General features: G+C 38.5%; 1 protein-coding gene and 1 non-coding gene across 3 annotated transcripts in view; one reads left to right on the plus strand and one right to left on the minus strand.

The window, feature by feature from the left end:
* Positions 1 to 25,947, minus strand: part of disc1 (DISC1 scaffold protein) — a 168,269-nt gene that overhangs the window by 119,336 nt on the left and 22,986 nt on the right. The gene's annotated exons all lie outside the window — the stretch shown is intronic.
* Positions 13,098 to 13,204, plus strand: LOC138737811 (U6 spliceosomal RNA). Its single transcript, XR_011341253.1, has one exon. It is a non-coding gene; the product is annotated as a U6 spliceosomal RNA (small nuclear RNA).

Genomic DNA, 25,947 nt, shown 5'->3' on the forward strand with positions numbered 1-25,947 from the left:
TTGCTTTTAGATATCCGGCAGTATTGAAAGTGTTTTATGGGAATCATCAGGCTTAATTCTTTGAGAATGACTATGGTGCATTAATATTTTCTAATTCTTAGCCAGATAATCAATCAAGTCATGAGTTGCAGAAGAAGTCGATGGTGAAGTTATCTCAGAAGAAGAATGGGAATGGGAAGAAAGTGTTGGAATCTCAGCGACTGATTGATATAGAAGATGATCAAGTTAATCACAGACTTCAATCAATGGGTTAAATATTATAAATATTTGTATTTTTTTCAGTGAGGATCAGTTGGGGGGAGATGGATGACTCTGATACTTCCGAAGTCATCAGGCACTAGAGGTATAAAAACAAAGCTGGACAGAAAAACATGGAAGGTCTGAAAGATAAAGAAACCAAGAAAACCCAAACGATGGCACCAAAAAAGGAAAAGACCAGAGAGACAGATAAAGAAGACAGGAAAACAGCAGATAGCCTTACCTTCATATACCCCTTCCTCCATAGTACAGCTTTAGCAGGATTAAATTCTTTACGTCTTCTGATTTGACTCAAATCAGCATAAAAGAAAACTCTGTTACCCTGAACCATCAAAGGGCCCTGATTCTGACGAGCCTTTTGCACTGCAAGACCAAAATCATCTCCCAATCCTGATATCATAAACATCGAATAAGAACTGCCCACAGAGGTTGACTTGGAAAAGGTCAACCTACTAAAATATTTTAGTAGGTGGTGATTTCAATTGTTGTTTGGATCCTTTATTGGATAAATCTCCAAAAACTTTGAAGAAAACAAAGATGGGTAAACGATTGTCAATATTAATTAAAGATCTAAATAAGCCAAATGAGAAATCGCCAGAAGATGGATTTATTTCAGAGTTTTATAAAGAATGTTATGATTTATTGTTCCCAGTATTTATGGATGTATTGAAGCAAGCCACAGAAATTGGCTCATTTCTAGAGTCCTTTTCTAGAGCATTAATTACTGTTATTCCAAAAAAAGACAGATCCTTTGAAAGTAGCTTCTTATAGATCGATTTCCTTAATAAATGTAGATTACAAAATTGTAGCTAAGATTTTAGCTAATAGATTTGCTAAACGTTTACCACAATTAATACATGTAGACCAAGCAGGTTTTATTAAGAATAGATATTCGGCTGATAATATTGTTAAATTAATTACAATAATCAATGCATCAAGAAAGCAACCCAACTAACCAATGATAGTAGCATTAGATGCTGAAAAAGCCTTTGATCGAGTAGAGTGGAATTTTTTATTTAAAGTGCTGGACAGATTTAAATTTGGACAACTCTTTACTGGTTGGGTAAAGGCTTTATATAAAAATTCGTCAGCTAGGGTGGTGACAAATGGACAAATATCATCTTTATTTAATTTGACCAGATCAACTAGACAAGGTTGTCCTCTGTCACCAGCCTTATTTGCATTGGTTATAGAACCATTGGATCAAACTATTAGACAGGATGTTAATATTAAAGGAATTAAAGTAGGTGAGGAAGAATATAAAATTAATTTGTTTGCAGATGATGTGTAAAGAATCTTTGGGGCAACTTCAAAATCATTTGAAACAGTACAGAGAAATGTCAGGTTATAAAGTTAATTGGGATATGTGAAATATTACCAATTTCAGATGAGGATTATTCAAATTGTAAATGGATTACGCAATTCTGGTGATCCAATAAAATTAAATATTTAGGTGTACCTGTTGATGCTGATTATCAAAGTGTATATAAATAAAATTATGTACCTTTGCTAAATAAAAATCAAACGATTTGAATAGATGGAAGGATTTACCTTTAACAAGGCGAGTGAACTGTATTAAAATGAATATGTTTCCACGTATTCAGTATCTTTTCTAATCTATTTGTTCAATTCCAAAAGTTTTTTTTTTAAAGAATTAAATGCGTCAGTGCAGTTTTTTTAATGGAAAAATAAATTATCTAGAGTATCATAACAAAAATTAACATGGAAATATGCATTAGGACTCCAATTACCACATTTTCAGAATTATTATGAAGCTGCTCAATTAAAATTTATTAATAGGATGTTTAATATTGATCAACCTCCTATATTTGCTAAAGTTGAATTAGCAGATATTTCTGAATCTAATATACATCAATTCATATATAAATGGAATCCTTTATCTTTTACAAAATTGTAATTTACCAGTATTGAGACATTGGATGGAGACTTGGTATAAAAGACATCAAATTATAGAAACTAAAGATAAAATTTCAGCTAAGACTCCATTATATCAGAATAAAAGGATTCCTTTTTCAATGAATAATTATTATTTGAAAACTGGGGATTTGAAGGGTATTAAATTGGTGGAGAATTGCTTTGAGGGTGGTATGTTTCTTTCTTTTACTAGACAAAGAAAAATTTGGGATATTGCCAAATTCTTATTTGCATATTATCAAGTGCATGCTTTATTAATAGATAACTTTGGAAGAGATTTGATATTACCTAGGCAAACTAAATTTGAAATTGTTGTTGGTGGAAAAAAAAGGTTTATGTCTGAAATAAATGTTACAAGAGAAGATGGTTAAACCAGATTTATATAAAATGAAGAATAAGTGGGAGAAGGATTTATCCGTTGTATTATCTCAGGAAAAATGGATGACTGTGTGAAAATAGTGAAGATAGTGTAACTAAATTTATTAATGTGAGATATAGTTTAGTCAATTATAATTTTTGCACCAGTTGTATTCAACTCCTGAGAAGTTAAAAAGACATGGTTTTTGTTCTTCAGATTTGTGTTTTCGATGGGGGGCGTGGCAAGATGGCGTAAGGAACAGATGTGCCTTCCAGTCCTCTCCTGACTCTTTGTTATTGTTTTGTCTATAAGTGCCCGTTAAAACTTTTTAAAAGCTTAGAAATAGTTAGAGGTGTTGAATCAGTTTCTAATGGTACAACTGCTGAAAAGAAGTAAAAAAAAAACGGCAACAGATCGTTAAGAAACTGCATTTCCCAAGGTTATCTGAGCCTATCTGTTTACAAGAAGCCAGGACTCAGCGTGGAATGAATCCAGGAAGAGAGGTACAAGATTCGGCAACGGAGCTCCGCTCTTTATCGGTAGGGCTCTTTAAAGATGGCGCCCGACAGCCCTTGGAACAAGGGGCTAGCCAGGCGCGTGCGCGTGAATCAACGCCCGCTGTGAGCGCTGTCAGTGAATCTTTGACAGCTAGAACAGCTGGGACGCTGCCAGCTGAAGACCCGACTCTGAAAAGACGCTTACCGATTGATGTAGCGGTGGCGCTGCGAAATGCACCACCAGTAATGAAGACTTCAACAGACATCGATGTAATTAAGGCATTTGACATAATATGGGTTAAGGATAACCCTGGCCATCAGCCTCCAGATACTGCTGAGGAGGTTGTGGCAGGGGTTTCCACATGCAGTCATACTGTAAGAAAAGCAGTTAAACCAAGGGAAGGAATAGAAGACCCTTTGGCTATACAGAAACAGCAAAATCCTACTGTGCCTGAATCTATTCCAGTAGAAATATGCTTATTAAGAATCTTGAATCTAAGTTATGCTCTACAATAAAAGAAATAGGTAAGGCTTTAGTTTAAGTTAATACTAAGCTTAATACTTTGGTGGACATTAATACCCAACAGATGGTTGATTATGGAGCTTTTAAGCTTGAAACGAGCGAAAGACTTGATGTTTGTGACCAAGGCATAGTCGAGGTACGAGATCAAATACAAGATGTAAATAAAACAATTGAAATCTTACAAATTCAGAATAACAATTTAGCGAAAAAGGTTGATTATTTGGAGAATCAATCTAGACGGAATAATATAAAAATTGTTGGTTTGCCAGAAGATATGGAAAGATCAGATCCAAGAAAATTCTTCACTGAATGGATTCCACAAGTGTTAGGACAAGATAAGTTTCCGGAAGGCTTAATATTGGAACGTGCCCATAGAGCTTTGAGAAGAAAGCCTTTTCCAGGACAAAATCCAAGACCTGTTCTGGTTCGTTGTTTAAATTATTATGATAGAGAGACAATTTTGCGTGTGGCTATAAGAAACGCACAACAAAGATCTCCCTTGATGGTTCAGAACAATCGTGTTTTTTTTTATCTGGATTTGAGTCAAGAAGTTATGTCTCAACGACGTGAATTTAATCCTGTGAAAGAAGTGTTGTGGAAAAAAGGATATAAAGCAACATTTAGATACCCTGCAGTATTGAAGATTTTTCAAGATGGTTATCAACCAAAATTTTTTGATAATCCTAAGGAAGCTATGGACTTTGCTCAATTATTGCCAATTACGCAATTTCAGGAAAGACGTAGTCCACCACGGTCACCAAGGAGAGTGGAGACGCAAGATGGGAACCGAATTCCAAGAAGAAATGGAAACAATGGTGGTCGGAGTGATAAAGTTGTTTTTTTTTTAATTTTCTGAGAAGATTTCAGATAATGATGATAGTTTAATGTGAAACGGGAGTTGGGAGAGGGAGCTGGGCGGGCATCATTTTCCAGAAGTCATCAGCTACGTGTGAGTTATCTCACACCCAATACCTTGTGGGAGTTACCGCATTGAGCGGTTGAGACAGGAGGAGGTGGTTGTAACCTCCTACCTATTTTTTTTTAATCAATTTTTGGATTGAGGAGTGAAGTTTTTTTTTATTATTATCTTTAATTTTTTTTCTCTCTTTTTGTAGTTTTAGGAGGGGATAAAGGAAGGGGGTGTTTTTCTTTTTTTTTCAACTTCTCTTTTTCTTTGTGTTATTGTAAGTAATGTCTAAATTTAAGTTTGCCTCTCTTAATGTTCAGGGTTTAAATAATCCTATTAAGCGTAAGAAAGTACTTGCTTACTTAAAAAAATTAAAAGTTGATGTGGCTTTTTTGCAGGAAACTCATTTAACAGATAAGGAACATTTGAAACTTAAACGTGAATGGGTTGGAAAAGTTTTCTATTCTTCATTTAATTCAAAGGCGAAAGGAGTGGCAATTCTGGTGCATAAGAATTTACCATTTCAGTTACAGAATGAAGAGAAAAATGGAGGAAGATTATTAAAACTGAATTGTACAATTCTTAATGAGGCTTGGACTCTGCTTGATGTTTATGCTCCAAATGTTGAAGATACAGCTTTTATTTTATTCCTTTTCAAGAATTGATTATCTTTTAATTTCAACACATTTGCAGGATAAGGTTATATCTGTGGATTATAAGGCAAGGTTGGTCTCAGATCATTCATTATTATTATTAGAATATCAGAGTTCACAAGATGTTCAGAGAACCCCAAGATGGAGATTTAACACTATGTTATTACAAAAACCAGAATTTATTAGTTATTTAAAAAAACAAATTGAGGATTTTATTAGTAATAATGTTAACTCTGTTTCTAGTCATTTTGTTTTATGGGACGCAATGAAAGCTTTTTTACGAGGTCAAATTATTAGCTATGCATCTAAAGTAAAGAAAGAGAAAATTAGAGAGATTGAAGATTTAGAGAAAAATATAACTGTTAGTGAAAAAGAAATTCAAAAAAATGCTACTGAAATGCAAAAGAACCAGTTAACTAATTTAAAATTAAAGTATAATGAATTACAAACATATCGATTTGAATGTTTAATGAATCGAACTAAACAAAAGTTTTATGAATGGGGCAAGAAAGCTCATAAAGTTTTATCATGGCAGTTAAAAAAAGAACAATTATCCAGGATTATACCAGTAATTAGAAAAAAATCGGGTATTACTTTTAGACAAAAAGAAATTAATGAGGAATTTTGCAATTTTTATAAAAAAATTATACTGAGGGTAAAGATGTAAGTGAAGATGCAATAGATTCTTTTTTGAAAAATATTAATTTGCCACAGCTGAATCAAGAAGATAGACAAGAGTTGGATAAATCTTTTACAGAGAATGAAATTGAAATGGCTATAAGAGATATGCCAAATGGAAAGGCACCCGGTGAAGATGTGTTCTCTATAGAATTTTATAAAACTTTTTATGTTGATATATCTTCTATTTATAAGAATGTAATACAGCAAATTTATAAAACTTTTCAATTACCTGAATCTTGTTCTAATGCAATAATTACAGTTATACCAAAAAAAGATAAAGATCCTTTACAGGTTTCTTCTTATCGACCAATATAATTGTTAAACGTAGATTATAAAATTGTAGCTAAAGTTATGGCTAATAGATTGGCTCAATATTTACCTAAAATAATACATAAAGACCAAACAGGATTTATAAAAAACAGATATAATATTTTGCGAATAATTACTTTGATAAATAAATTTAAATCTCAAATGAATTATCCAATAGTGGTTTCATTAGATGCAGAAAAGGCTTTTAATAGAGTGGAATGGAAGTTTTTATTTAAAGTACTTGAGAAATTTTGTTTTGGTTCTTCGTTTATTGGATTGAAAAAGGCTTTATATAATAGTCCGAAGGCTAGAGTTGCTACTAATGGACAGATCTCAGAATCTTTTGATTTAACAAGGTCTACTAGACAAGGATGTCCATTGTCACCTGCTTTATTTGCTAGTTATTGAACCTTTGGCACAGTAAATACGTCAAAATGAAAATGTTAAGGGTATGAGAGTTTTGAATGAGGAATATAAGATAAATTTATTTGCAGATGATGTTTTATTATACCTGGTGGACCCTGATATTTCTTTACCAGCAATTCAAGAATCTTTAGAAAATTATGGTCAATTATCTGGCTATAAGGTAAATTGGGCTAAAAGTGAAATTTTGTCAATTTGTAAAGATGATTATGCGATTTATAAAAATATTATGAAATTGAAGTGGACAAAACAAATTAAATATTTGGGAATTAATGTCAATACAGAATATCAAGATTTATATTCAATTACCTTCCCTTAATAAAAAAGATTAAACTAGACTTGATTAAGTGGAAGGACTTACCTTTAGGTTTATTGGGGAGGATTAATACTATAAAAATGAATATTTTTCCTCGGATGCAATATTTATTTCAATCAATTCCTTATTTTTTTTTTCAAGTTTTTTTAAGGATTTATACAAAGCAGTTAGAGAATTTTTATGGAAGGGAAAATTTCCGAGGGTAGCAATGAAAAAATTGATGTGGGACTTTCAATTTGGAGGTTTGAGATTACCCAATTTTCAATATTATTATGAGGCAGCTCAATTTAAATTTCTTAGTGCATTAATGAATATGGAGGATCCACCCAGTTGGGCAAAGATAGAACTGGCAGTTATTTTAGAAAAATCTCCACATGAATTTTTTTTTCGATGGAATAAAAATTTGTTATGAACTTATGATGTACCAATATTGAAACATTTATTGAATTTATGGACAAGTAAACTTGATAAAATGGGGCTTAAAAATAAATGGTCTGGGCGATTGCCATTATATAATAATCAACTTGTTCCTTTTACGGTCTCCAATATCACTTTGAAACAATGGGAAAGGAAAGGAATAAAAAACTTATCTGATTGTTTTTTTGAAGGACATTTTTGTTCTTTTGAGGAATTACAAAGGAAATTTGGTATTAGTGGAAATTCTGTATTTGTGTACTATCAGTTAAGATCATTTGTAAAACAGATATGTGATCGGCAAATGACTTTATTGCCCGAAACTAGCTTTGAGAAATATGTACTTTCAATACCAGAAAAGGGGTATATATCTGATATGTATTGTATTTTACAAGAAAATGAAAGTAAGAAAGATTGGGATAAAGATAAGTTGAAATGGGAAAAAGATTTGGGTTCTACAATAGCTGAAGAAGCTTGGATGGAAATTTGTCAAAACAGTATTCGGAAATTGATTAACGCTAGATTAGCGATGATTAATTATAATTTTATACATCAATTATATCTAACACCAGAAAAATTTAAAAAATTTGGTCTTAGTAAGTCAGATTGTTGTTTTCGTTGTGACCGGACAGCTAGTACTTTTTTACATACTGTCTGGTCCTGTGACCGATTGCAACAGTTTTGGAAAGGTATTCAATCTATATTTTCCCCTGCAACCGCTGCAACCGTGTCTGCCTGTCCCGCATCGGACTTGTCAGCCACAATCGACCCTGCAGCTGACGTGGACATTTACCCCCTCCATAAATCTTCGTCCGCGAAGCCAAGCCAAAGAAAAATAGAGATGCCAATGCACAGGACAAGAAAAAATTCCAGAGGATTGTTAACTCGGCCTGCAACATCACAGGCACCAGACTTCACTCCATTGAGGACATCTACAAGACACAGTGTTTTAAGAAAGCAGCCTCTATCCTCAAGGACCCCCACCACTCAGGCCACGTTCTCTTCACTCTGCTACCATCGGGAAAAAGGTACAGGAGCCTGAAGACTCAGTGGCACAAGGACAGCTTCTTCCCCACTGCCATCAGATTCCTGAATGATCAAATGAATCAAAAACACTGTCTTACTTTGACTTTTCGTGCATTTCTTTAAATTTATTTTTGTAAGGTGGTTTATATGAATGTTTGTACTTTGATGCTGTTGCAAAACATAGAACTTTGTGACTTGTTCATGACAATAAATTCTGAAAGCTGGAAACCAAAGCTAGAAATGTATGCAAAATAAATATAATGGACACGAAGGCAGTCAGCAATTCAGGTAAGATTGCAGAAAATACATCAAATGCGCATTGATCTGTAACAAAGGTGGGTAACTTTGTAACTGAAAATCTTTGTAAACTGATATAATCTAATTGCAGTTACAGAAATGTGGCTACTGGATGATCAAAGCTGATAACTAATTATTCTTGGGTATTCAACATTTGGGAAGGTCAGTCAATAAAGAAAAGGGGGTCAGATAGCACTGTTAATAAGAGCTTTTAATGAGATTTTAATCTGCCTATGGAATGGGCAAATCAAATGACTACAAGAATTAATCCTTTATATTTGTAATGTAAATCAGTATCCTGAGGAATTAAGTAGTTAACGTGCATTTAGATCTATTCTTTATAATAAAAAATGATTTATAACAAGAGGATATTTCCAATGGGACCTCCAGGATAGAGACAAGAATATGATATGTTTATATTAAGTTTGAGGTGAAGTAATTCAATTGACATCAGAGCATGCATTCTGAAGCAACTCCGACAGAATGAGGCTGTGGGAGATTGGAAAACTACATTAAAGGATGTACTAGTAAACATGGCTTGCATTACAAAATTAACAAAACAAAATACATGATAAATATACATCAGAATCAGAATTGGGATAATTGATGCCCTTTTGAAGCAGGTGGGAACCTCTGATTGCAGCAATGAAAGGTTGATTGGCGCAAATTTTTAGTACCCTGCCAGGTACGCCATCAGGGCCTGATGCCTTGCAGGGGTTCACCCTCTTGAATGATGTCTGACATCATCCTCCGAGACAGATATCACAGGATCCTCAGCCTTTGCAGGGATTCTAGTAGCCACTGCTTGGTTCTTATTCTCAAAGCAGGCATAGAAGGTTTTTTAAGACACAAAGACAAACAAGAAAACAGAGCCAACCATGAATTATAGAATAAATAATGTTAAATCTAAGGAAAAAACATGATAAAGTTGCCAGAAAATGCAAGCCTATGAATCATATTTGAGAATTTTAAAGATGAACAAGAAATGGATAGCAAAATACAAGAAAATGATAATAAAGACAGGAAACATTGTAAAAAAGAAATGATTAACAGTATATATACATGATATGTTTATATCAAGTTTGAAGTGAAAAAATTTAATTGACATTAGACCTTTCAGTCTAAAATAACTGATAAGAAGGGTCAGCACTTTCAAATTCCTGGGAGTCGACATTCTGGAACTAGCACAGAGACAACTGTGAAGAAGGCAAGGCAATACCCTTACTTTAAAAGAGTGATTCTCAACCTTTTTTTCCCATTCACATACCACCTCGTAATCCCTTACTAACCACATAGCAGGTAGCATGTGAACGGACAAAAAAGGTTGAGAATCACTGTTCTAAGAAATCTGAAGAGATTTACCTTATTATTGAACCTTCTAAGGTACACAACTGCCAAGTTTGGAAACTCATGGCCAAGAATGCAGGCCACAGAAAGTAGCAAACCTAACCAAGTCCATCATGGGCATTATTGTCCTTAGAAGAATTCATTAGTACTGACAAAGCAACAGCAATGTAAAATTCACCAGACAATGGTAAATCAAAATAAGTTTTTTTAATTAAACTATTAATAACATAACATTTCTTACTTATCTCTGAACTTGACTCTTAACTTAATTCCCACTCTGCGCAAATGTGTGTGAGAGAGGTCAAAAATCCAAAACTTTACAATTTGAGCTTATGAACCCAGAGGACCCCAAAATCCAGCAGCAAGACAAATGGTTACTTAAACAAAGTTGCTTCTAATTACCTTTAATCATTAAAACGGATCAAACTTTAACTTATTACTATTAACTTAACTAACCTAACTTAACCCCCTTCTAATTCTAAGTGCACGTGTATGTAATGTATGTGTGTAAGTTCAGAAAAGTTCTTTGGTTCACAGTCCAATCTCACTTCTCATTCCTCCAAGTTCACTGGTTGCAGGCAATTTTTATACTGTGCACAGAATTTAACATTTATGAAGTTCACCAGGTAAATGGTTACTGCTCAGGAAGGTTCTTGTCGGTTTTTAGAGAGAGATTTGTTGTTCGCTGGACACCCACAACTGATTCCTTGTAACCAGCCACTTCAGTGTCTTGCCAAAGAAACTTGCCCCATCAGGGTTTTCCAGATGATAACCTCTTTCTTTTGGTCACCACAGAGTTCTTTTTTGTTTCCCTTATTTCAAGTGAAACATTAGGCAGCCAGTCCTTTCCTCTTGTATGAACCACAAGGGCTTTGACCAGGCTGAACTAAGCACTCGCAACCCATCTTCCAAATGGGGTTTTCCACAAGCTTTCCAGCTGGTCTCCAGCTTGTCCTGTTCCAGTCCCAACTACCGCTGCTGCCTGTAGCACTGCAGAACTGATCTCTCTCTCAGAGAAAAAGCTGTTCAACTCTCTCTGCTTGCAAAAACCACATGACCCTCTTAGAACAGCAAGCTGCACTCCCAGACAGCCTGCAGCTCTGAACTACTCCTCCGATCTCTTTCATCTGCTGCTTTTCAAAACAACAATCCATTAGTGAAGTCTCTTGGGCACTCCTCAAAGTTTTTGCAAATACTCCCAGGCTTGAGCAGAACTCCAGTATTTTAAATAAGATCTGTTTTAAAGGGTTTGTGTGAGACCTACACCAAAACTCCTGCCCCAATTTATCTCCCAAAAACATATCTATAATCTGTCACAAGCTTGAGTATGAAAAGTCAATTTAAACTTCAGCATTACTCATCTTGTGATACTTGAAAATTTTTAAATTGCAGTTCAGAAGTAATTATGAAGCACTTTTAAACATTATGTCTTCAAATCTTTTTAAACTCATCAGTCTTTTGATGAGTTGTCTTTCAGAGAGATATTTCATCATACGAATGATTTCACAAACTCCCTCTCATCTTGCCTAAGAATTACGGAGTCAGTTTTTCACAATTTCATTTTTAATCAATAGCGAAGTGGTCTTATTTACTTTACAGGATTGTGAATTTCTTCAGACTAGTTTCAAAATATTCATCTCTGCCTTCAGTTATATTTTCTCTGAAATCATGTGACATGACATCACCTTGTTTCTGTTTCATTTCTTCAAATCACAACTCATAGTAGATGACCTTTTGCCTTCCTTCAAATTATCACTTCATATCCATTAAAAAATCTGACCTCATCGCTCCGAGAAATGTTACCAAAAGACAACCAAAAAGTGGTTTTGATAAAAAAACATTTTGACTGGAAAATGTATGGATATATCTTCTGAAGAAAACAGTCGAAGGATGACTAGAAAATAGCATGGAAAAAAAACAAAATCAACGATGGAAAAAGCTCCAGCTTCGCCAACAGTTTCAATGGACAGCATGGGTGGAGATGCCTCTTCTTCCCAACGAATGCTAGATCTGGAAACTTTGTTGCAAGAATTCAGAGGTCTGGGACAACGTTTCACAAATGTGGAGATTGCTATTAAAGAGCTTACCACTTCAGTGAAAGAGGTAGGTGAAGTCATTAGTGAATTAACTGAAAGAATGGATAGCACTGAGAGAGATCTTGAAAAACATGACAAACAAATTGAAGAATTGAAAAAGCAAGCTGAAAATGGGTGACAGATAAGCAACCTCCAGACAAAATGGATCACATGGAGAACTTCAGTTAGAGGAACAATGTGAGAATAGTTGGCCTGAGAGAAGGTGCAGAAGGCAGAGGTGCTGTGAAATTCTTTGAGACTTGGATTCCTCACATCCTTCACACCGAAGAACTCAGCAAACGAGTCCATATTGAACATGCTCATCGAATGCTTGGACTGAGAAGAATGGGTGATGCCCGCCCTCGACCCATTTGGTGAGATTGCTGAGCTTCAAGGATAAATGATCCTGAGAGTTGCTTATGAAAATACACAGAATTCTTATTCCCCAATAAACAGGAAACTTTAATCAGAATCTTGGACATTGATGAATACACCCCAAATTATGACAATGAGGCAGTCATGAAGGATATGCTTCTAAAAGCAGCAGAGAGAAGGCAAAATATATTGATTGGGAGAGACTTTAATTTTTGTTTGGATCCAATTCTCAATAAATCAGCAAAAACAGTAACAAGAGCTAAGGCGACTAAGTTAACTCTTTCATATATGAAAGACTTAAATTTGATGGGTGGTGGAGGCAGTCCAATCCTAAGGAAAGTGATCACTCATTTTATTTTTAAAAATTATGATTCACATACTAGAATAGACGTTTTTAATATCGTCAAGTTTGAAGGACAGAGTAGTAAAAACTGAATAATTACCCGGCTACATTTGGATCATTTGCCACTAACTTTAGTCATACAAATATCAGAGAAACAGGAAAGAAAATATAGGTGGTGACTGAATATGATGTTGCCAAAAAGGGACGATTTTAGACAATTTATAAGACAGCAATTGAATTTTTTTGTGAAACAAATTTGGGATCGACAGATAATAGTTTTTTTTAATATGAGATACATTAAAGGCATACTTAAGAGGTCAAATCATTTCATTTACAAAAAAGATTAAAAGAGAATTTAATGTGCTCATTTCAGCAGCACATATACTAAGATTGGAACGATACAAAGAAGGATAGCATGGCCCCTGCGCAAGGATGACACGCAAATTCATAAAGCATTCTGTATTTTTTTTAAAAAGAGATTTTAATGTAGATATAAATAAGCTGGAGAAAGGAATAAGGGAATTAGAAAAATATCAGAGAACAGGGGAACAGAATATAAAATAATGGAAAATAATAAAACTCAACACAATACTTTGCAAACATATAGAGTAGAGAAGATAATATTAAACAAAACAGAAATACTACGAATTAGGAGAAATGGCACATAAAATACTGGCATGGCAAGGGAAGGCTGAAGAATCAGCAAGAGCTATAAATGCCATACAGAAGGAAAACGATAGTTACATATGATCAGAAAGAGATAAATAAAATATTTAAACAATATTATAAAAATTTTCCAAATCTGACTCGCCAGGAGACCAGGTTGAAATAAAGAAATTCCTGGATAGTGTGGAACTCCCGTAGTTGAATGATGAGGACAAAAATTAGATTTACATTTTACTAGGGAGGAAATTGAAAAAGAATTAGGTACTCTTCAGGCTAACAAAGCTCCAGGCGCGGATGGATTCCTAACTGAGTTTTAAAAAGAATTTCAAGATTTGCTAATGCCTTTATTCATGGATGTAATAGACAAGCAGAAGAAACCCATATACTGCCAGATTCCTTCTCAATGGCAATAATTACTGTGCTGCCAAAAAAGAGACCCTCTGAAAACATCTTACTGACCGATATCTCTTTTAAATGCAAACTAAAAAATAGTAGCAAAAGCACTGGCAAACAGGCTAAGTCAGTATTTACCTAAATTAATACATACAGATCAAGTGGGACAAGCGTCAAATAATCTGGTGCAATTATTTAACATAATTGCTCAATCAAGGAAGGACCCCCAATATAGTAGAATCACTAGACGCAGAAAAAGCATTCGATAGACTCAAATGGCCTTTTTTGTCTAAAACAAGGGAAAAGTTACATATAGGATGAGGATTTATTAACTGGATTAGGGCATTATATCAAAAACCACAAGCAAAAATGATAACCAATAGTCAAACATCAGGAATGTTCCCATTGAGTTATCGAGTAGGCAAGGCTGCCCCCTCTCTCTGGCATTATTTGTCATGGAGATAGAACTTCTCGCTTTGGACTTGGGGTGAGGGGCCATACGGCCCCTCACCCCAAGTCCGAAGACCACTGCGCAGCTCAGATGGCAAAGTCCTCTTAAGCGACAAGATCTCCATCCTCAACCGATGGTCAGAACACTTCCAATCTCTTTTCAGTGCCAACCGCTCAGTCCAAGATTCCGCCCTGCTCCAGATCCCTCAACAGCCCCTAAGGCTAGAGCTAGATGAGATCCTCACCCGGGAAGAGACATATAAGGCAATTGAACAACTGAAAAGTGGCAAAGCAGCACGTATGGATGGAATCCCCCCCAGAGGTCTGGAAGGCTGGTGGCAAAACTCTGCATGTCAAACTGCATGAGTTTTTCAAGCTTTGTTGGGACCAAGGAAAACTGCCTCAGGACCTTCGTGCTGCCACCATCATCACCCTGTACAAAAACAAAGGCGAGAAATCAGACTGCTCAAACTACAGGGGAATCACGCTGCTCTCCATTGCAGGCAAAATCTTCACTAGGATTCTCCTAAATAGAATAATACCTAGTGTCACTGAGAAGGTTCTCCCAGAATCACAGTGTGGCTTTTGCACAAACAGAGGAACTACTGACATGGTCTTTGCCGTCAGACAGCTCCAAGAAAAGTGCAGAGAACAAAACAAAGGACTCTACATCACCTTTGTTGACCTCACCAAAGCCTTCGACACCGTGAGTAGGAAAGGGCTTTGGCAAATACTAGAGCGCATCGGATGCCCCCCAAAGTTCCTCAACATGGTTATCCAACTGCACGAAAACCAACAAGGTCGGGTCAGATACAGCAATGAGCTCTCTGAACCCCTCTCCATTAACAATGGCGTGAAGCAAGGCTGTGTTCTCGCACCAACCCTCTTTTCAATCTTCTTCACCATGATGCTGAACCAATCCATGAAAGACCTCAACAATGAAGACGCTGTTTACATCCGGTACCGCACGGATGGCAGTCTCTTCAATCTGAGGCGTCTGCAAGCTCACACCAAGACACAAGAGAAACTTGTCCGTGAACTACTCTTTGCAGACGATGCCGCTTTAGTTGCCCATTCAGAGCCAGCTCTTCAGCGCTTGACGTCCTATTTTGCGGAAACTGCCAAAATGTTTGGCCTGGAAGTCAGCCTGAAGAAAACTGAGGTCCTCCATCAGCCAGCTCCCCACCATGACTACCAGCCCCCCCACATCTACATCGGGCACACAAAACTCAAAACGGTCAACCAGTTTACCTATCTCGGCTGCACCATTTCATCAGATGCAAGGATCGACAACGAGATAGACAACAGACTCGCCAAGGCAAATAGCGCCTTTGGAAGACTACACAAGAGTCTGGAAAAACAACCAACTGAAAAACCTCACAAAGATAAGCGTATACAGAGCCGTTGTCATACCCACACTCCTGTTCGGCTCCGAATCATGGGTCCTCTACCGGCATCACCTACGGCTCCTAGAACGCTTCCACCAGCGTTGTCTCCGCTCCATCCTCAACATTCATTGGAGCTCTTTCATCCCTAACGTCGAAGTACTCGAGATGGCAGAGGTCGACAGCATCGAGTCCACGCTGCTGAAGATCCAGCTGCGCTGGGTGGGTCACGTCTCCAGAATGGAGGACCATTGCCTTCCCAAGATCGTGTTATATGGCGAGCTCTCCACTGGCCACCGTGACAGAGGTGCACCAAAGAAAAGGTACAAGGACTGCCTAAAGAAATCTCTTGGTGCCTGCCACATTGACCACTGCCAGTGGGCTGATATCGCCTCAAACCGTGCATCTTGGCGCCTCACAGTTTGGCGGGCAGCAACCTCCTTTGAAGAAGACCGCAGAGCCCACCTCACTGACAAAAGGCAAAGGAGGAAAAACCCAACACCCAACCCCAACCAACCAATTTTCCCCTGCAACCGCTGCAACCGTGTCTGCCTGTCCCGCATCGGACTTGTCAGCCACAAACGAGCTTGCAGCTGATGTGGACATTTACCCCCTCCATAAATCTTCGTCCGCGAAGCCAAGCCAAAGAAGAACTTCTCGCACAAATGATGAGGGGCGGTCAGTTTGTATGCTGATGATACACTGTTTTATATACACCTGAAAGGTCAATAGAAAAACTGTAAGAAATTTTAACAAAATATGGAAGAGTATCAGGATACAAGATAAACATTGATAAAAGTGAAACTTTACCATTAACAAATCATGACTACAAATGTTTTAAAGCAAATAGTATGCTCAAATGGAAAAGTGAAGGGACTAAATACTTGGGAATTATGCTCGATAACAATTTGAATAACTTGTACAAGTTGAATTACTCCCCTCTGCTGGCAAAAATAGAAAAAGACACAGAAATGGAAGGATCTGTCCCTAACATTAATAAGGAGTTAATTGTATTAAAATGAAGATTATGCCAAATATTCAATATTTTTTCCAGTCAATACAAATATATTTACCAAAAAAGTTTTTTTTAAATAACAAATGGTTTGATAAGACAATTTTTATGGAATAATAAAGTACCTAAAAAAGCATTAGAAAAATTGATGTGGGATCATAAATTAGGGGATTGAGGCTCCCAGATTTTAAAAAATATTATTTGGCTTCACAATTGTGATTTTTGGCATTTTACTTCAAAACTGATTTACAAAAATGGGTGCATGAGATGGATGAAACATTGCCTAAAGATTTAATCTATAAATGGAATTGGAAATTAATTAAAAGAAAGAGCTCAAGCCCTATATTGATTCATTTGATAAAGGTCTGGCAAGATATTAATGACAATATAGGAAGGAAAACTGGAATATCTTTAAGATCTCCACTCTATATGTTGCCTATGATAATGGGAAATAAGATTTTAAATATATGGTCACAGAAAGGAATTTGCTACATTGCTGACTGCTACAGAGATGGGGTTTAAATGTCATTTGAATAAATGAAACAAACTTATGATGTTCCAAATGGCACTTTTCTTTGTTATTTACAACAAAGAACTTTTCCAAGAGAAACTTGGGGAAATGATAAGACTCCTCTGGGAGTGAGTCAATTGGAGCATATGTTATGGATGGGTAGACTAACTAAATTTATTACTCGAATACATTATGCCCTGCAAATGGACAGGAAGAAGTGTGGAATACATAGGTTGAGAGAAAGATGGGAAGCAGATTTGGCAGTGAATATATTGGAACAGTCTTGGGCTGAATGGCGTAAAGCTTGGGTAACTTTGGTTATCAAAACTAGGATGGTTTGATACAATATAATTTTTTTGCATCAATTATATTTAACTCCACAAAGATTGCACAAATCAAAACCAGATATATCAGATAAATATTTTCAATGCAAAATAGAGGAACATTTCTTCATTCAGTGTGGTCATTTATCAAGGTCAATTCTTTCTGGCAAGAAGTGTCAGAAGTCTTAACAAAGATTACTGGAGTTAATTTTTCTGGTAACCTGGAGTTGTATTTATTGGGGAATATTATAGATATTTAGTAATCATCTTACAGAGTATCAAATATCATTTACTAAGATTGCACTGGTAATAGCCAAGAAATGTGTGGCAGTCACATGGAAGTTAAATACACCGATCCCTTTGGCAAGCTGGATATCAGAAATGGATAGTTGTATCTCTATGGAAAAGATCACTTATAATTTACAAAACAAACATAATAGACTCCTCAAGACCTGGCAACCGTATATGAATTATATTGGCGCACAAATATAACATTGCTGTTGCAAATTTATGATCTTCCCTTGATTTTATACTTTTTTTAGTAAAATAGACTGTAAACTCGAAAAGTGGACAGAAAGACCCTGTATCCATTTATCCTGTTTAACTTAAGGGGAAGGGGGTAGTGGGGGGGAGGGGACTTGAATGTTTATTGCTTGGAAATTTAAATTTTTTGGTTGATTTATGAACATTTTTAAAGGATTTTTATTTTGTATGTAAGCGTCGTATAGACTATTTTACTATATTTATGCAAAAGAAGTTAGTTTGAGTGGTTAATTCCATAAAGTCTGAGAACAAGTTGCTCTAGGAAGAACTTTCTTAATTGCACAGCTGCCATTATAATGCTGTGTACCACCCACTGTCCTGAATCAATAAGACCCACTTGAGTTCCATTAGGGTATTATCCTTCCAGACTCAGTAACTCTGAAATTAACTCTCTCTCTCCCTCTCTCTGAGTCTCTAAATGTGATGTAACCTGTGTGTGACCCTGTATCCAGCCCACAAACTAACTTTAGTTATAAAATATATATTTCTTAGTAAAGATTAATACAAATCCATTACACTGTCTGCAAATCTGAATACACAAAAAACCATCCTGGAAAATATAGAAAAATAAGGATTCGCTGCAAATTCGGAAGGGAAGAAATCAGTATTAAAAAAATTGATAAAAACTGATAAATCCCAAGGTCCTCATGAATCAGCAATATAAATCACAATGGAGATAGACATTTTGATTATTGACTTAAACTGTGTTATCTGGGAAGGTTCCTGCAGATTAAAGGGTGGCAAATATGATCCCCCACTATTTAGAAAGGAGGGGTAAAAGGAGGAAAATACTGACTAATTAGATTTCAGATTTATTGTCAGAGTATATACATTACATCACGTACAACCCTGAGATTCCTTTATCCTGCGGGTGAAACAGAATTACCACTAATTGGTAGTGAAGAAAACAAACTGTACACAACAAACTGTAAATAAAGAACTGTAAACAAATTGATCATGCAATACAGAAAGAACAAAAAGAAAATTAATAAAGTGCATAGGTAAGAGTTCTTAAATGAAGCTATGATTGAGATTGTCATTGAGGAGTTTGATGGTGAAGGGGTAGCATCTGTTCCTCAACCTGGTGGTGCGAGTCTTGTGGCACCTCTACCTCTTTCCTGCTGGCAGCAATGAGAACAAAGCGTGTGCTGCGTAGTGAGGGTCTTGATGATTGGTGCTGCTCTCCGATGGCAGCACTCCCTGTAGATGTGCTCAATAGTGGGGAAGGTTTTGCCTGTGTTACAAGATCAAACCAGCAACCACAAAGAAGGCATATCACACAGGGGTAAAGATGAACAATTACTTTATGAACAAAAATTCAACATCAAACTTTAATTCAAAATCCCCCCCTTTTATAACAATGCCCACTGGTTACTATGCAAATTTCTATAACAGTGTAAAATTAATAAATTCCCCAGCCTAAATAGAACATACGTAATTAAAGTCTAAGTTATATTTCCAACCAGCCAACAGAAAAACAGACAAAAAACAAACACAAAACACACAAGACTCACAAAACTTCCATCTCAACCGAAGCAAAGATCATAAACAAAATGCCAAAAGATCTCAGAGAGAGAGAGAGAGAGAGAGAGAGAGAGAGAGAGAGAGAGAGAGAGAGAGAGAGAGAACAAAATTCAAAGTTGTCTTCTTGTGTTGCTTGCAGAGAGAGGAACAACTTGCTTGGTCCGGATCATTCTGGCTGCCATCAGAATGTTCATCCCTTTTTGAAATCCCAACATTCTTAACAGCCTTCCAGACAATGACTCATGCTCTGGGACTTCTTCCACTCCACAGCACCACCCAGTGGTGGTTTATCGTCCAAGTCCAGAAATTTTTAGATCATTTTCTGCACATGCTTATTCTGTTTCCCACTCTCTCAGCAGTCCACCTTCACCATGGCTCTCTAAGGCAAACTGCATATTTTAAACATAAAACCACACAACACATAGGTCAATACACAACACAGAACTCTGTTACACCTCCCCTGCTTAAAAAAAATTTGGTCCACAAGAACAAATTTTTTAACAATTAATGGAAGTATTACATAAATAAAATAAAATAAAAACTCAATTTTTTTACAGTATGTGATTAGATTCATATCTACCCAGATTAACATCTTGACAAACAATCTGCTATTATATTACCCATCCCCTTTATGTGTGTAATAATTAAATCATACTCTTGTAATAGTAAGCTACAATTCAATAACCGTCTGTTCTTATTTTTCATTTTAAACAGAAAAACGAATGGATTATGATGCAAATATACACATCAAAATGTGCCAACACTTAAACAAGAGCTAATAACTCCTTCTCAATGGTTGAGTAATTTCGATGATGGTCATTAAACTTTTTTGATAAGTACGAAATACGATGTTCTACTCCCTCACCATCCTTCTTCTGTAACAGTACAGCACCAACCGCTTTGTCACTGGCTTCCACAGCTAAAGAAAATGGCTTTTCAAAGATAGGGGACACAAGTACAGGCTGATGGCATAAAATGGCCTTTAACTTCAGAAACGCTTCCTGGCATGCATCTGACCAGACAATTTTTTCTTTCCAAGTAGTTTTGTTAATGGGAGTGCAATTTCTGTAAAGTTTTTACAAAATCTACGATAGTAGCCAGTCATACCCAGAAATCTCCGAAGAGCTTTCTTATTACCGAGGATAGGGAACACAGTGATAGCCAATACTTACGCTCCAACCGGTGTCACCTGTCCCTGTCCTACCACATAACCCAGATAAATTACAGTGGCATGTCCAAACTCACTCTTGTGCAAATTCACTGTGAGGTGTCCTTCCACCAGTCTCTGAAATAACTGCTCTAATTCAAGCATGTGTTCTTCCCATGTACCTGTCTTCTTTGGCTTCGCTTCGCGGTCGAAGATTTATGGAGGGGGTAAATGTCCATGTCAGCTGCAGGCTCGTTTGTGGCTGACAAGTCCGATGAGGGACAGGCAGACACGGTTGCAGCGGAAAATTTGTTGTTTGGGGTTGGGTGTAGGGTTTTTCCTCCTTTGTCTTTTGTCAGTGAGGTGGGCTCTGCGGTCTTCTTCAAAGGAGGTTGCTGCCTGCCGAACTGTGAGGCGCCAAGATGCACGGTTTGAGGCGATATCAGCCCACTGGGGGTGGTCAATGTGGCAGGCACCAAGAGATTTCTTTAGGCAGTCCTTGTACCTCTTCTTTGGTGCACCTCTGACACGATCGCCATATAACACGATCTTGGGAAGGCGATGGTCCACCATTCTGGAGACATGACCTACCCAGTGCAGTTGGATCTTCAACAGCGTGAATTCGATGCTGTCGGCCTCTGCCATCTCGAGTACTTCAATGTTAGGGATAAAGTCGCTCCAATGAATGTTGAGGATAGAGCGGAGACAACACTGGTGGAAGCGTTCTAGGAGCCGTAGGTGATGCCGGTAGAGGACCCATGATTCGGAGCCGAACAGGAGTGTGGGTAAGACAACGGCTCTGTATACGCTTATCTTTGTGATGTTTTTCAGTTGGTTATTTTTCCAGACTCTTTTGTGTAGTCTTCCAAAGGCGCTATTTGCCTTGGCGAGTCTGTTGTCTATCTCGTTGTGAATCCTTGCATCTGATGAAATGGTGCTGCCGAGATAGGTAAACTGGTTGACCGTTTTGAGTTCTGTGTGCCCGATGGAGATGTGGGGGGGCTGGTAGTCATGGTAGGGAGCTGGCTGATGGAGGACCTCAGTTTTCTTCAAGCTGACTTCCAGGCCAAACATTTTGGCAGTTTCCGCAGAACAGGACGTCAAGCGCTGAAGAGCTGGCTCTGAATGGGCAACTAAAGCGGCATCGTCTGCAAAGAGTAGTTCACGGACAAGTTGCTCTTGTATCTTGGTGTGAGGTTGCAGGTGCCTCAGATTGAAGAGACTGCCATCCGTGCGGTACCAGATGTAAACAGCGTCTTCATTGTTGAGGTCTTTCATGGATTGGTTCAGCATCATGCTGAAGAAGATTGAAAAGAGGGTTGGTGCGAGAACACAGCCTTGCTTCACGCCATTGTTAATGGAGAAGGGTTCAGAGAGTTCATTGCTGTATCTGACCCGACCTTGTTGGTTTTCGTGCAGTTGGATAACCATGTTGAGGAACTTTGGGGGGCATCCAATGCGCTCTAGTATTTGCCAAAGCCCTTTCCTACTCACGGTGTCGAAGGCTTTGGTGAGGTCAACAAAGGTGATGTAGAGTCCTTTGTTTTGTTCTCTGCACTTTTCTTGGAGCTGTCTGAGGGCAAAGACCATGTCAGTAGCTCCTCTGTTTGCGCAAAAGCCACACTGTGATTCTGGGAGAACATTCTCAGTGACACTAGGTATTATTCTATTTAGGAGAATCCTAGCGAAGATTTTGCCTGCAATGGAGAGCAGCGTGATTCCCCTGTAGTTTGAGCAGTCTGATTTCTCGCCTTTGTTTTTGTACAGGGTGATGATGGTGGCATCACGAAGGTCCTGAGGCAGTTTACCTTGGTCCCAACAAAGCTTGAAAAACTCATGCAGTTTGACATGCAGAGTTTTGCCACCAGCCTTCCAGACCTCTGGGGGGATTCCATCCATACCTGCTGCTTTGCCACTTTTCAGTTGTTCAATTGCCTAATATGTCTCTTCCCGGGTGAGGACCTCATCTAGCTCTAGCCTTAGGGGCTGTTGAGGGAGCTGGAGCAGGGCGGAATCTTGGACTGAGTTGTTGGCACTGAAAAGAGATTGGAAGTGTTCTGACCATCGGTTGAGGATGGAGATCTTGTCGCTGAAGAGGACTTTGCCATCTGAGCTGCGCAGCGGGCTTTGGACTTGGGGTGAGGTGCCGTACACAGCCTTTAGAGCCTCATAGAAACCCCTGAAGTCGCCAATGTCCGCGCTGAGCTGGGTTCGTTTGGCGAGGCTAGTCCACCACTCATTTTGGATCTCCCGGAGTTTGCGCTGAAGATGGCTGCATGCGCGACGGAAGGCTTGTTTCTTCTCTGGCCAGGACGGCTTTGTAAGGTGAGCCTGGTGGGCAGCTTGCTTCTTTGCCAGCAGCTCCTGGATTTCCTGGCTGTTTTCATCGAACCAGTCCTTGTTTTTCCTGGAGGAGAAGCCCAGTACCTCTTCAGTGGACTGCAGTATGGTAGTCTTCAGCTGATCCCAGAAGGTTTCAGGGGACGAGTCCATGAGGCGGATTGCATCCTCGAGCTTTGCTTTGAGGTTTGCCTGGAAGTTTCCTCTCACTTCGTCTGACTGCAGGTTTCCAACATTGCACCTCTTTCTGGGGGCTTTACTGTTCCTGGGCTTTGGCTTGAAGTGAAAGTTGAGCTTGCAGCGAACCAGCCGGTGGTCAGTGTGGCATTCCACGTTGGGCATGACCCTAGTGTGGAGCACATCTTGTTTGTTTCTTTCTTGCACCAGGACGTAGTCCAGGAGGTGCCAGTGTTTGGATCGGGGATGCATCCAGGTAGTCTTCAGGCTGTCCCTCTGCTGAAAAAGGGTGTTTGTAATGACAAGCCGCTGTTCTGCACAGAGCTCCAAAAGGAGGCACCCATTGTCGTTGCACTTGCCGACGTCATGCTTGCCCAGGATTCCTGGCCAGGTTTCTGAGTCTTTGCCGACGCGAGCATTCAAGTCGCCATGGATGACAACCTTGTCGGCTGTAGGGGTGCATTGAATGAGGTTGCGCAGGTCAGTGTAAAACTTGTCCTTTTCTGCTGGTTCCGCCTGGAGGGTTGGAGCATAGACACTGATGAGGGTGATGCGACGCTTGTTTTGAAGGGGGAGTCTCATGGACATGATCCGGTCCGAGTGCCCTGTCGGGATGTTTTTGAGTTTGGAGGCAATGGAGTTCTTGACCATGAAGCCTACACCAGATAGGCGTTGTTCATCCATAGGCTTGCCAGACCAGAAGAGTGTGTAGCCCGCGCCACGTTCTTGGAGGCTCCCTATATCTGCAAGGCGGACTTCACTGAGAGCGGCTATGTCGATGTCAAGTCTGAGGAGTTCATGTGCAATGAGGGCAGACTGACGTTCAGGTCTGTCGGCCTTGTCTAGCATGGTTCTGATGTTCCAGCATGCTAGCTTGAGTTTGTTAGCATCTTTTGAGGCGGAGGACGTGGAGGGGGAGGACGTGGACCTGTCCTCGGGCCTGCACAAAGGAGCTTTTAGGTGGAGTGCAGTGCGCGCAGTAAGGGGAGGCGGCGGCCCCGGCCTCGGTCGAGTGAGGCAGGCGGAGGCCCCGGTCCGGCAGAAAGTAGGAGGCGGCAGCCCCAGTCCGGGCACAGGGAAAGCAGCGGCGGCCTTGGCCCCAGTCCGGGCAGTATGGTCCGACCTAGGAGGGGAGGCAGGCCCTTCCAGCCCGGGTAAGAAACCTGCATAGGAGAAGGCCACTCCGATATAAAACCTACGACCCAAGGACCTCGCTGCCACGTCCCAGCATGTACCTGTACTAATTACTAAATCATCGGTATAGGCTCCTGTGTGCTCCAAACCCTGAATTACTGCATTAATCATTCTCTGAAATGTGTCAGGTGCATTTTTCATCCCAAAAGGCATAACATTATACTCATACAATCCCGAAGGGGTAACAAATGCACTTTTAAGAGATCAATTTTTGTAAGAAACTTAAGCCTTCCCCACCTTATCTATACAATAATCTATTCTGGGAATAGGGAACGCATCAGTCTTTGTCACCATGTTTACCTTTTGATAATCTGTACAAAACCTAATTGAGCCACCTGGCTTAGGCACCAGAACACAGGGTGAACTCCAATTTGACCTTGATTTTTGAATTATGTCATTTTTGAGCATATAATCCACCTCTTGGTCCAACAATTTGCTCTCTTCCTGCTTAATAGGCTTAGCCTATGACAAGCTACAGTAGTTCTTCTTGGAACATCTGGGAATATATCCTTAAATTTCATAAGTAATGTCTTCATTTCTTCCCTTTCTGATATTTAGTCAAAAGCATAAAATTGGTTTCTAATTTTTGCAAAACTATAGAATTTTCCAACCTGGAGCTTATCACTTTCTGTGTTCCATGACCTTCCACGAAACTTATCTTCTCCTTACTTTCCTCTATAACTAGCACCTTGGTTGGAATCCTAGTCTCCTCCTCAGTCATTTTCTCAAAGAAAGGTTTAAGTATATTCACATGACAGACCTGTGTCTCTCTTCGATGATCAGCCGTCTCAATGACATAGGTGACCTGGTTAATTTTTGATTTCATCTTATATAGTCCTGAAAACTGAGCTCTCAAAGGGTTTGACTGCATTGGAAACAAACCAATACTTTGTCACCAGGTTTAATGTCCCTAATTTTTGCTTTTTGATCCTACCGAATTTTCATTTTTCCCTGAGCAGTTTTTTTAATTTTTCCTTGCCATCTCGCAAGCCTGATGTAATCGGTTTTTAAATGTGAAAACATAATCCAACAAATTTGATTGTATATCATTATGTATCCACTGTTCCTTCAACAATAGTAATGGACCCCTGACTTCATGACCAAACACCAACTCAAATGGACTAAAGCCAAGAGACTCCTGAGTTGCCTCTCGAACAGCAAACAATAATAAGTGGATTCCTTCATCCCAATCCTTTTTATTTTCCACGCAATAAGCCCTCATCATATTTTTCACAGTTAAATGGAACCTTTCCAAGGCCCATTGACTTTCAGGATGATAGGCAGTTGACACAATTTGATGAGCTCCCAATTCATAAACCACCTGTTGAAATATTCCAGACATAAAATTACTCCCTTAGTCTGATTAAATTTCCCTTGGTAGGCCAAACAGTGTGAAAATTTTTTGCATAGCCTTCACAATCACCTTTGCTTTAATGTTTCTCAGGAGAATAGCCTCTGGAAACCTTGAAGTTGTGCACGAGTGTTAACAACATTCATTTCCTGCTTTGGTTTTTGGCAATGGACCAACACAATCCACTATCACTT

This window comes from Narcine bancroftii, chromosome 6 (assembly GCF_036971445.1).
Source record: "Narcine bancroftii isolate sNarBan1 chromosome 6, sNarBan1.hap1, whole genome shotgun sequence".
In the NCBI taxonomy this organism is placed as follows: domain Eukaryota; kingdom Metazoa; phylum Chordata; class Chondrichthyes; order Torpediniformes; family Narcinidae; genus Narcine; species Narcine bancroftii.